We start from the raw sequence: 10,355 nt of genomic DNA, 5'->3' as shown, positions 1-10,355 counted from the left end.
TACAGTTTGTAAGCCACACTAAGTATACTCAACTATCAGTGGTAAAAGTTGTAAAGACCAACCAACCTTACCGACTACTTACCAATCAGCTCTCTCCCTTGTAGCCTCATCTGCAACCGGGCAAGAACACTCTCTGTAGATTTAAAGGTTACAAAGTGAGGAGAAAGAGCAAAAAGCACCTGTTCCTGCTCTGCGCCGGATTCCCACTCTGTTTCAAATTCCCATGTTTAAAACTCACTCTGGTTGTGCCCCACTCTGGGTGTGATGTGTCTCGCTGATCATGCACAAAGCTCACTGTGAGTGCATTTTGACACACCTTCTTGAGCTGTGGTGGGCTGGGCAGACTCAGGTGACTCACACTAGATAAGCTTCAAACGTAAATAATCAACCCCTCTTGCCTCCTAGTCAGGCTTCAGGTGGGCAGACAACTGCCGCTCCACTATCTGGGCAGGGAAGCTCTTTATTAATCTTTTAACTAGACTATTAAACTTATTTTAAAAAACTTGAAAGAGGGAAAGACTTGCCAATTCAATTCCACTTTGTTTCAAATTCCCGAGTTTAAAACTCACTCTGGCTGTTCCTCACTCCGGATGTGGTCTTTTCCACTGCTCGTGCACATAGCTCACTGTGAGTGCACTTTGAAGCCCTTTTCTTTAATACAGCTGAGATGGGTTGAGATGACTCAGGTGACTCATACACCAGTAAAGCTTCAAATGTAAGTAACCAACACCTTTTGACTCAAAATTTGGTCTTCAATTTCAGTCAAATCTCAAAGAAGGCTTCTTCATCGTTAATTTTAAATAGATTGTTGAGGTGGACTCCATTTGAAGAACCCAGACATGCAATTTTGGACTACAGATTATGGGTCAATGATCTTACACTATGTCTTAGGCTGCTGATGAGACCATTGTTAGGTCAACGTTTAGTGAGAAGTGAGCCATATCATTGGATGGTTGGAAATTGGAAGGCAAGCCATGGATTAATGTAGATTCCTTGTGATTCACAGAATGAAACAGCACAGAAGGTGGGCATTCATCCCATTCTGATCATGGTTGTTCTTTGAAAAAGCTATTCAGTTTGTTCCACTCCTCTGCTCTTTCCCCTTGGCACTGCAATCTTTTTCTTTTTAACTGTATATCGATTTTCCTTTTCAAAATTGAATCTGGTTCCACCATTGTTTCAGTCAGTGCACTGCAGATTGTAATAACTCGGTGTGTAAAAATGGTTCTAATTTGGTTTGTTTGCCAATCATGTTAAATCTGTGTCCTCTGGTTTTCGACTCCCCTGCCCATTCCATCTATCAATCTGCTCATGGTGCTCAAAACCTCCATTAAATCTCCTCTTAACTTTCTCAGCTGGAAGGAGAACAACCCCAACTTCTCTCAACCCGCCACACAACTGAAATCCTCCATCACGTAGCCAAGGTTCAACAAAAAGTGTAAATGATACGCGCAAGAGAGTGGATAGCTTCATCTTGTTCCTCCAATAAAACCCAAGTTTGTGGACTGTTGGGCACTGGGTGGGATTATCCGCGGTGGGTTGTGTGGTGGCAGAGGCAGTCAGCCATTGGCCAGTGGTCCCACTGTTGTCAACAGTGTTTCCCATTGTTCATCCTCTCTGCTGCTGGGAACCCACGGTGGTGGGGAGCTGGAGGTTGCCGTCGGCGGGATGGGGAGATCCCGCCTGAGAGAATGGCCGGGAAATCCCGCCTTATATTTTTGATTTTCAAGTTATATTTTAAGAATTGATAATATTCAAACTCAACAAGTAAAAGGCATCTTAATAATTGCAGTAAAATATCATAACATTCAAGGCACAGATACAATTTGTTTGTGTCACAAATATTTTTATATTTTACATAATTCCATATGCCAAGTATTTTCCGCCAGAAATAAACTTTACTTGGTATGTACAAAAGTCACTGTGTGAGACAACTTATATCACTCAGCACATTGATATATTTGAACAACATCAGCAGTAGCCCACATCCATAGAACATAGAACAGTACAGCACAGAACAGCCCTCAATGTTGTGCCGAGCCATGATCACCCTACTCAAATCCACGTATCCACCCTATACCCGTAACCCAACAACCCCCCCCCCCTTAACCTTACTTATTAGGACACTACGGTCAATTTAGCATGGCCAATCCACCTAACCCGCACATCTTTGGACTGTGGGAGGAAACCGGAGCACCCGGAGGAAACCCACGCACACAGGGGGAGGACGTGCAGACTCCACACAGACAGTGACCCAGCCGGGAATCGAACCTGGGACCCTGGAGCTGGGAAGCATTTATGCTAACCACCATGCTACCCTGCTGCCCCATTCATCCCATGAATGAATCAGAAATCTAGCACAGAACCAATGGGTTAATGGAACACAGCACATAGATCTGAACCCCATCAACAAACCAGCAATTCATGATACAAGGAGAATCAGGGTGAATCCCGTATTCCAACACTAACTTGCATAAATACAGCACTATTAATAAAAACGTTAATACAATATTCACAGATGCTTCATGTAGGAAAGAGGCAGACCAACACTGAGATTGGGGAGAAATAGCTGAAGGCACATAAGAGTTATAGGCAAGGTTAAGGAAGGCCCATTTAGCATTCAGATTGCTGCTTTGCATCCAGTGAGGCATCTTTGAAATGTATGAAATGCAATTGCCAAATTGCACCAAGCAAGATCCCACAGACAGCCATGAGATAAATGATCAGGGAATCCGGTTTAGTGATGTCAGTTGTGGGTTAAATGTTAGCCAGGATACCCGAAAAACTGCCCTGTTTGTCTTCCAAATAGTGCCGCGAGAATGTTTTCATTCAGCGGAGAGGAAAGGCAGTGCCTTGGTCTAATGTCTCATCTGAAAGATGGCACCTCCAACAGCGGAGCGCTCCCTCATGACTGCATTGAAGTTTCAGCCTAGATAGCGTGCTTAAACCTCTAGAGGAAGTCTTGAACCCAAAATCCTCTTTCTCTGAAGCAATGTTTGACAAGTGGGCTGTGCTCAGGCAAAATCAGACAATGATGTTCACTTGGGACATATCGGGAAGTCTTTTGTCCAAGACTTTGTGAAAACCCAATACATCAACAGGAAGTTCCAATCAAATGAATAACCATAGAAATAAGAAAAGCACTCACAAAATTCAAAACAAGTTCAGTAGTCTGATGGAAAACTGATCACCTTTACCACCACAATGACACTTCACCACCCCTTATCTCATTTGAAGGCGTGTCAAAGCATCATGGTCAAATACAATGTAACCTCCACTTTTAGTTACAATTCTCTTTATGAATTGCAAGTGACCTGGATCTAATGATTTAGTCATGTGATGCTTACAATGGCTAATTATTTCATTCATCAAAGGGCAGCATGGTGGCACAGTGATTAGCACTGCTCCCCAAGGTGCCGAGGACCTGGGTTCGATTCCAGTCCTGGGTCACAGTCCGTGTGGAGTTTGCACATTTTCCCATGTCTGCGTGGGTTTTACCCCCACAACCTAAAGATGTGTGGAGTAGATGGATTGGCCAAGTTAAATTGCCCCTTAATTGGAATTGAAATAAATTAATTCATCAAATGTTTTAACATTCTACACTTGTTTATACTTCATCTTTTCCCTTATCATTGGCAGTGGCATCGAAACAATTTCTTGTAGCTGGCAGATTTCATTGTGTCTCCGTTTCCAATATAAACTTCAAGCTGAAGAAAGAGCTGTGGGCACTACATTGAATTGCATTCCCACTTAGACACCTAATATGAACTGACAAAACCTTCAAATGTATGGCTAATGTGGAACTGAAACATTGACAAGAGTGCTTCTAAGTAATTATCTGAACTGGTACCTGATTGGTACATGCTTGAAGCAATACAAATTATAACTTGCTTCCTGAATATCTCCTCAACATTGAGCCATTTCCCATGCACTCTTTTAGATACCATCCCATGGTAATTTTATCGGTTCCTATGGAGCCACCCTATGATAAAGCACTTGAAACATCTGACTCAGCTTCATCTAATCTGAATTTAATGCACTTCCTTTGCACGCATCACCTAGCTTTGATTGGCTGAGTACTGATCTCAAAGCTATGTCGCCTGACCACAGATTGAATTCATCCTTCCTATACGTGTTCTGAAACCATTCCACAACATTCTCTGACCTTGTTACAACACATAACTCAGGTTTGATTTGATTGCCTCTTTTGCTGATGGCCAAATTATTGAACCTTTCTAGTCTAACTCATCTCATTTTGTGATTTGTCGGTATTACATTCATAGGGGTAAGAGTCAAGTCCAAATTACAGCGAATTGTAGGCGAATTGTGATGGAGCAGCTTAGGTCATAGTTCCATTTATCTAAGAAACTTACTCAGATATGTTTGAAGGAGTAAATCAATCTGTGAGGGATTTGTTGAAATAAAGCTGGGTAAATGGAGTTGAGGTGCAGATTTGCCATGACTTACTTGGGTATCAGCCTTCACTCAGTGATAGCACTTCTGCATCAGAGCCTTAAGGTTCACTCGAGAAACAAACTATAATTTAGGGCAGTGATTTTCAAAGAGGGTCGCGACCTGCAGGTGGGTCAGGGAATGGTGTAGAATGGGTTGGCAAAGGTCACCAAAAATGATCTCCAAAGATCGTCAGACCATTTCTTCCATTCTCTCTCCAGCTAAATTCTCACTACAGTACAGTACATGGCCACATGAGGCTGATGTAGAAGCCGGTGCCATGGACTCTGTTACCTCTCTGGGCCACAGTGTAGTTGGGGGAGTTTGCAGTCAGAAACCTGTAAAATTCTCTTTGGGTGGCATGTCCAGCTACTGTGTTCAGCGTCGGGATCTGTATTATTTCTTGAGTTCAGTGCATCACTAACAAACCCAATGCATCCTTCATCATTCCCTCAGCTAACCCGGACGTACGCCCTCCTTTACCACGACAAGCCTCATGTTCATTCCTTCCATTCTGAATTGTCGCCCCACACCGGGGCTCTTGTCCTTCAAGAACGCATCTTTTTTTTTCATCATCTCCCCCGCTACTATCCACCCCTCTTCTAAGGTATTCATCCCTAAGCATCTGTCTCTGCCATGTGGCTACATGGACTCCATCAGCTAAGTTTGTTCCTGTACCGCAAGGGATTTCAATTGCACGTCAAGGTTGGCATTAGCTGGCGACTAAACTACACTCCTGTGTACCGGAGTCGGTAAAATGTTGCAGGTGTATGGAATGTGTCTGCATATTTTGCATATTGGTCAGCTAAATTGTGCCCAGCTTTGTTTTTTTTTAGTATGTTTTCAGTCTGTTGCATACTTAGCTGGGAAATGGTACTGACAAGGGTCCAGCGACATTCTGTCTGACTGTGATTTTCGTTCAGCAGTTAGGGCTCCTGTTCTGAAGTGGAAGTTTGAAGTTAAATTTCTTACCTGAGGTTGTGTTAGGTTTTGAATGAGTGAGCATAACTTTATTAAAACTGCCTGTAAACCTTTCCAGGCCTTGGATGCAATTCTCCAGATGCTAACAATGGATGTGAAGCTATAAGGCGCAATTCTCCAGAAAAACTTGTAAGTGTGGTCGCCAGTGGGAATTGCCGTGAGCTTCCCAGTGCTCGGTCCAGCAAGGCTGGCAACACAATTCAATGTTAATGAGTCCACTGAACAAGGCTCCACGGGCTTCTCGCTGCAAATGGCGGCATGTCAGGTGATTCACAGGGAAAGCGCTCACCAGGCTCCTGCTAAAAAGATCGAACAGCAGTTGATCTGCACTTGCTCAGCCAACCCCAGCCAGCTCGCAACTGAGGAGACCAGCCCCACGATTCAGGGTCGTTGACATGGGAAGGCCCCTAGACGCGGTGGAGGCCTGGAGGGCCATCCTGTTCTCCGAGGGTCGCGAAGGGCGAGTCATAAGGCAACCAGTGTTGCCTGGCATGAGGTGGCAGCAGATGTGAGCTCACGGGTGTGACCAGGAGGACTGGCCTTCAGTGCCGAAAAAAGGAAAACGTCCTACACCGGGAAGCACGACCCCCTCCGGCGACTCACAATCCTCCTTCTCCCTCCCCCCTCAACTCCATCCCCACCTTCACACCCCCTCTTCCATCACTGTGAACCACCCGTGTGGCTAACGATGCCCTCTCTGTGTTTCCACAGGAAAAGCTCTCCACAATCGGCGGGAGAGGGTCCAGACTGGCGGTGGGGTGTCGGACTTAAGAATCCTCACCTCCTTCGAACAGTAGGCCCTGGAGGTGACTGGGTTGGCCAAGGACAGGGCTGCCACCAACATGGAGGCTGGCGGAAGCCGCAGAGGTGAAGAACCACCGGCGTTAACCCGGGGAACCTATCAAACGTGAGTTGTTATTCCTTACTGACTGACCCATCCGTCCCACTGACCACATGCCCATTATCCCACAGGTCCTCCAGCCGATGGAGCCGGCCCATCCCGGGTGGCCCCCCCTCTCCTGACTCCGAGGAGAACATCTCGGAGGAGAGCTTCGAGGATGCAACTGTTATAGTCGCGGCAGAGATGTCATCCCCACCCTCCACCAGCGCAGATACACACCTCGGTGGGAAATGTTAGTGGTCAGGCTTCGGGGACACAATCTGGTGAGCACCACGCTGCTGCTGACGTACATCAGGTGAAAGCAGGAACCCCCAGATGAGACAGCAGTCGGAGGTCTGCTGGATCCCAGGACCCAGTTGGGCCCCAGCCTGATGCTGAGCCTGTGGAAGAGGTCATCCCGGAGTTGATGGAGACATTAGGATGCGGCCGGTGCATTCAGAGGGTGATGTCAGCGTCGCTCCAGCAGATCCATAGCCGCTTGAAGGAGTTCCAGAGGCAATAGGCATATGAGATGGCACTCACAAAGAGTGGCACTGAGGCCAACACTGCTAGGGTGATCGCAGTGGAGAGCCTGGTGCACGATGTCTGCACCATTAGTGAAGGTGTTCAAGGTGGTCGCGCAGTTAATGACAGCTATGGCTGAGAGTCTCGGTAGAATTACCGCCTCACTGAGGATGTCACCCAGTACCAGGCCGACCTTGCTGAGGTTCTGCGGGATATGTCCTGCTCCCAGATGGGCATGGCCAAGGCGCTGCAGAGCTTGCCCCAGTGGCAGATGGGCATGGCTGAGAAGCTGCAGAGCATGTCCCAGTCAATGAGGACCATCACTGAGGGGCATCGACACAATGGTGCGGACCATGGTGAGCCACCAGGGCTCAAACCAATTGCCCCTCTGCTCCAAGGTGACCCCCTGCGTTCTATGGCCACTGAGCGGAAGGAGTGGACCCATGGCAGTTCTTGCAGCCAGGTGAGAAGGAATTCTCTTTCTTTTCATCAGTACATAAGGTCTATATCTGCAGTGACTTCTTTGTAGTGGGGAAATCGGTGCTTCCAGATATAGTCAGATGGAATACTCCACCATTGTAATCTCCCACCACATTCTACATTACATAGATGTGAGGTTGGAGATGGGTCATGCTCAACTCCCCTCATGGAGGTTGGACACAACCCTCTGGGCCAGAAAATATCACAGGCCATAGGCGAATATGTACTAACAACAGGACGGGGAAGTCTCACCTTCCACATTCTGAGAGGCACTGAAGGCCGTGAACAGGGGATAAATTATAGCCCAGAAAGCTTGTACAGATGGGGAAGAGATGGTGGCCAGGCAACAGCTGATCAAGTCCTTCCTGGAGGTCGACATGAGGTACTCCGAGGCCCCGACCGTAGTGTGTCAGGCGGAGAGGAAAAAGCTACAAATGGACTTTAACCTGCTATCCACCAGGAAGACATTGCACCAACTTTGTCAGGCACAGGGACCTTTTATGAACACGGAGAGAAGGCTAGCTGCCTGCTTGCTCACCAGGAGAAATAGTGCAGGTGAAGGATAGCAGAGGCGGACTGGTAGCCAAACCAGAAAAGGTCAATGAAGCGTTCGAGGCCTTTTACCGGGGTCTTTATACCTTCAAGCCCCCCCAACGGGGACTCAGGGATGAAACAGTTCCTCGACGGACTGGACATGCCAGTTGTGGGGGAACGACAGGAGGGGGGGGGGGGGGGGGGGGGAGCTGGAAGCACCAAAGAATTGTAAAAGGTCATCAGCTCCATGCAGGTGGGGAAGGTGCTGGGATCTGACAAGTTTGTGGCGGACTTCAAAGCATTCTAGAAAGCATTCGCACGAGCTCTCATCCCGCACCTACGGGAGGTGTTCACAGACTCACTGGCGAGGGACACCCCGCCTCCAATGCTAACACAGCCCACCATATTGCAGATAATCAAAAAAAAGATGTGACGGAATGCCCATCATGCCGGCCCACATCACTGCTCAATGTGGACATGAAAACACTCTGAAAAGTCCTGGCCAAGAGACTGGAGAACTGCGTACCAGAGGTGGCTGCAGAGTGACAGACACGCTTTGTTCAGGGTAGATAGCTAACTGCGACCATCAGACAACTTCTGAATGTGATACTGACACCATCCGGGGAAGGAACACCAGAGGTGCAGAAAAGGCTTTCGATAGAGTCGAGTGGCAGTACTTCATTCAGATACTGGAGCGTTTTGGGCTAGGGATGGGGGTCACCTCACAGGTGAAACTCCTGCACAATGCCCCAAGGTGTACGTTAGGACCAACATCACCAGTTCTGAATACTTCCAGTTGCATAGAAGCACCAGGCAGGGATGCCCACTGTCCCCACTCCTGTTCACCCTGGCAGTTGAATCCCTGGCAATCGCCCTGTGAGACGCAAGAGGCTGGAAGGGAATCCGGAGAGCAGGCAGAGAGCACAGAGTCTCACTCTATGCGGATGATCTGCTCCTCTACATATCGGATCCCCAAAACGGCATGAACAAAATCATGAAGCTTCTGGAAGAGTTTGAGACATTCTCGGGCAACAAAGTCAATCAAGGCAAAGGTGAGGTTTTCCCGGTGAACTCGAATGGGGGGGATGGGGGCAGAGCCAGAGGGTTTACCATTTAAAACACCCCAAAACAAATTCCGCTACCTGGGGATGTAGATAGCCACGACTGGACACGGATCCACAAGTAGAAACTGTCCAGTCTGGCAGAGGAAGTTAAAAAGCACCGACAGATATGGGATGCACTCCTGCTTTCCCTGGCGGGAAGGGTGCAGAAAATCAAGATGAATGTTCTGCCCAGTTTCCTCTAATTGTTTAGATCCATACCAATCATCTTCCCCGTGGCCTTTTTACAATACGTAGATTTATGGTGTTTGTGTGTGTGGGTGGGGGGGGGGGGGGGGGGGGGGGTGCGGAATCCAAGAATCCCTCAGACTACACTTCAAAGGAGAAGAAGCATGGAAGGCCTGGGCCTCCCGAACTTGCAATACTACCATTGGGCAGCCACAGCCGAGAGAGTGAGGGGATGGATAAAAGAACCAAACATGAAATTAGGGAGGATGGAGGAGTCCTCCTGCACCGGAATGACCCTCCGGAACCTCACCACAACAGTACTCCCACCCCCGCCGGCAAAACCCTCAACCAGGCGGAATTGGAGAAGCTGAGCTTGTTCTTTGCAAAGGTAAAGAGGTTTAGGGGACATCTGATCAAGGTGTACAAGATTATGACAGGTCTAGATGGGGTAGGCAAGGAACGACATTCGTTGATGGTATGGATGAAAGGTTCTGAAAAAGAGGCATGGGGGTGGGGTAGCGATATGAGGCGGAACCTTTTTACGCTGTGAATGGTAATGGCCTGGAACTTAGTGCACATGAGGGTGATGGAAGAGAAGATGTTCAGTAATTTCAAAGAGAAATTAGAAGGCAGTTGAGGGAAATAAATTCGAAGGACAGTGGGAATAGAGCAGGGAAATGAAATTGACTGGATTTCTGCACAGAAACTAGCACGGAGTCAATGGACAGAATGGCTTCCGTCTGTGTCCTATTAACTCCATGACGCTCCCTTCATAGTTGTCCCTCAAAGTGAGCATAATGCTTTCCATGGAGACCCTATTACTTTATGGATACCTTTATAATATTTACTCCCTCTACTGCCCGAAAAGAAAATTAGTACAATAATCAATATGCTGGCTGCGATTGGCTAAATCACAGAGCACGGCACGGCAGCACAGTGTATAACACAGTTGCTTCACAGCTCCAGGGTCCCAGGTTTGATTCCCGGTTTGGGTCATTGCCTGTGTGGAGTCTGCACCTTCTCCCCATGTCTGCATGGCTTTCCTCCGAGTGCGCCGGTTTCCTCCCACAGTCCAAAGATGTGCAGGTTATGTGGATTGGCCGTGCTAAATGCCCTTAGTGTCCAAAAAGGTGAGATGGGGTTACAGGCTTACGGGGATAGGGTGGATGTGTGGGATTAGGTTGGGTGATCTTTCCATGGGCCGATGATGATTT

Source organism: Scyliorhinus canicula, chromosome 7 (genome assembly GCF_902713615.1).
Source record: "Scyliorhinus canicula chromosome 7, sScyCan1.1, whole genome shotgun sequence".
Lineage (NCBI taxonomy): Eukaryota > Metazoa > Chordata > Chondrichthyes > Carcharhiniformes > Scyliorhinidae > Scyliorhinus > Scyliorhinus canicula.
This window is presented reverse-complemented; position numbering follows the sequence as displayed.